The sequence below is a fragment of the Adiantum capillus-veneris genome, chromosome 21 (genome assembly GCF_014529385.1).
Source record: "Adiantum capillus-veneris isolate H3 chromosome 21, ASM1452938v2, whole genome shotgun sequence".
Taxonomy (NCBI): Eukaryota; Viridiplantae; Streptophyta; class Polypodiopsida; order Polypodiales; family Pteridaceae; genus Adiantum; species Adiantum capillus-veneris.
The window spans coordinates 57,882,376-57,885,495 of NC_140951.1; positions in this window are offsets into that span (position 1 = coordinate 57,882,376).

Sequence of the window (3,120 nt, forward strand, 5' to 3'; positions counted from 1 at the left end):
ATGCGCGTGTTAAGGTCCAACACTTGTCCAACCTATAAGGCTACATCTTAAAGGTTATTCTTTATTACCACTTGGAGTGACCATGATAGGTTTTACATGGGGGTTTGGTTCCAAGGTCCACCACTTGTCCAAGCTAACTCTATTGAAAAATAGAGAGAAACAAAGGTCCACCACTTGTCCAAGCTAGGGTCCATTGAAACATGGAGAGATAGATGCTCCACCATTTGTCCAAGATAGGATCCATTGAAACATGACGAGAAGCAAGCTGCACCATGTCTCCAAGATGCTAGGCTCCATCGAAACACATTCAACCCACGATTTTTCGTAGATGAGGGGTTTACATTCATGGTCCACCACTTGTCCAAGCTATTATTGCTAGTAGCCTGAGTGGTTTGGTCTCAAGATTCACCACTTTTATTAAGAATATGTGGGTGTTAAGGTCCACCACTTGTCCAACCTATAAGGCTACATCTTAAAGGTTATTCTTTCTTACTACTTGGAGTGACCATGATAGGTTTTCCATGGGGGTTTTGTTCCAAGGTCCACCACTTGTCCAAGCTAACTCTAATGAAACATAGAGAGAAGGAAAGGTCCACCCCTTGTCTAAGCTAGGGTCCATTGAAACATGGAGAGAAGGATGCTCCACCATTTGTCCAAGGTAGGCTCCATTGAAATATGAGGAGAAGCAAGGTGCACCATGTCTCCAAGATGCTAGGCTCCATTGAAAAACATTAAACCCACGATATGTCGTAGATGAGGGGTTTACATTCAAGGTCCACCACTTGTCCAAGCGATTATTGCTAGTAGCCTGAGTGGTTTGGTCTCAAGATTCACCATTTTTCCACTGTATGTCATTATATTGAGAATATGCGCGTGTTAAGGTCCACCACTTGTCCAACCTATAAGGCTACATCTTAAAGGTTATTCTTTATTACCACTTGGAGTGACCATGATAGGTTTTACATGGGGCTTTGGTTCCAAGGTCCACCACTTGTCCAAGCTAACTCTATTGAATCATAGAGAGAAGCAAAGGTCCACCACTTGTCTAAGCTACGCTCCATTGAAACATGGAGAGAAGGATGCTCCACCATTTGTCGAAGCTAACTCTATTGAAACATGGGGGGTTTACGTTCAAGGTCCACCACTTGTCCAAGCTATTAGTGCTAGTAGCATGAGTGGTTTTGTCTCAAGATTCTCCACTTTTTCACTCTATGTCATTATATTAAGAATATTAGGGTGTTAAGGTCTACCACTTGTCCAACCTATAAGGCTATATCTTAAAGGTTATTCTTGCTCACCACTTGGAGTGACCATGATAGGTTTTAAATGGGGGTTTGGTTCCAAGATCCACCACTTGTCCAAGCTAACTCTATTGAATAATAGAGAGAAGTAAAGGTCCACCACTTGTCCAAGCTAGGGTCCATTGAAACATGGAGAGAAGGATGCTCCACCATTTGTCCAAGATAGGCTCCATTGAAACATGAAGAGAAGCAAGATGCACGATGTCTCCAAGATGCTAGGCTCCATCGAAATACCTTAAACCCACGATATTTCGTAGATGGGGGGTTTATTTTCAAGGTCCACCACTTGTCCAAGCTATTATCGCTAGTAGCATGGTTTGGTCTCAAGATTCACCAGTTTTCCACTCTATGTCATTATATGAAGAATATCTGGGTGTTAAGGTCCACCACTTGTCCAACCTATAAGGCTATATTCTAAATGATATTTTTTTTGAGCACTTGGAATGTGCATGATATGTTTTACATGGGGTTTTGTTCCAAGGTCCACCACTTGTCCAAGCTAGATCTATTACATATATATTATACATACAATATTCAACTAGATTCCGTACCTATCATGTCCAGTAGCATGGATGCTCTAGCTTGAAGGTCCACCACTTGTCCAACGTATACTCTCTTATGTAAGGGAGATCTCGCTATAAATTCAAAACCTTCCCGCCTAAATGTAAAATATCCCTCCCAAATCTTAAATATCCCGCCTAAATTTTAAAATATCCCGCCCAAATTTTAAAATTCAAACTTTTTTATAAAAATTTAAATTTTACTACTTAAATTTAAAATATTCCACGCGAAATTGATTTTAAATTCAAGTTTACCACAAAAAGATATCATTATACCACCTAAATTCAAATATGCAAACCTCAAATCATTATATTGTACATAAATTCAAACAAATTCAAATTAACAAGCCTAAACTGATATTAGTTTGCATAGATATGAATTTATCACACCTAAATTATGTCACCATATTAGAGAGAGTGGTTAGAGAATTTGAACAAGGTCCACCACTTGTCCAACCTAGATACCAAGAAGGATTGAGTGTACAAGGTATTGTTTGGAGGTCCTTATAGTCCATTGGTCTCAAGGTCCACCACTTGTGGTAAGGGTCACCAAAAAGTGTACATATTCATCCAAAGAAATACACGTATTTTTGGTCTACATGTCCTAGTTTAAACCATTTATGTCCATTAGGTGTATCACTAAACAACACTACTATTTTTGAGAAACAGAAGTTACAATCATATCTACAAATGGATTAGAGGAAAATCAGCTCAGCATACATCCAGAACTCGCTACAAGAATTGACTTTAACAGATCACGCAAGTAAGTCTTCCATTCAATTTTACTAGTATTACAATGTGTTAGTTATTTGTGATATTTATGTATGTATATATACTATGTGTGCATATCGTAATTAAGTGTAATTGTGTATCTGCATTATGTATGAGTATTACAATGAAATAACACAAATATACATACATACACATAGATAACACAGACGCACACATACATGAGCATGTATTTTCAAGAGAGAGATAGCAAGATACAGAGATAGATAGAGAGAGAGAGAGAGAGATAAATACCTGTTTTTTAGAGAGAGGAGAGAGAAAGATAACAGATTTCACTGTGTTTATGTATGTGGAAGAGAGGAAGACGATGTATGGGAATATGTCCACGTATTTTCAAGAGAGAGACAACAAGATAACAGATTTCATTGTGGTTATGTATGTGGAAGTGAGGAAGACGATGTGTGGGAATATGTGCATGTATTTTCAAGAGAGAGACAGCAAGATAACAGATTTCACTGTGGTTATGTATG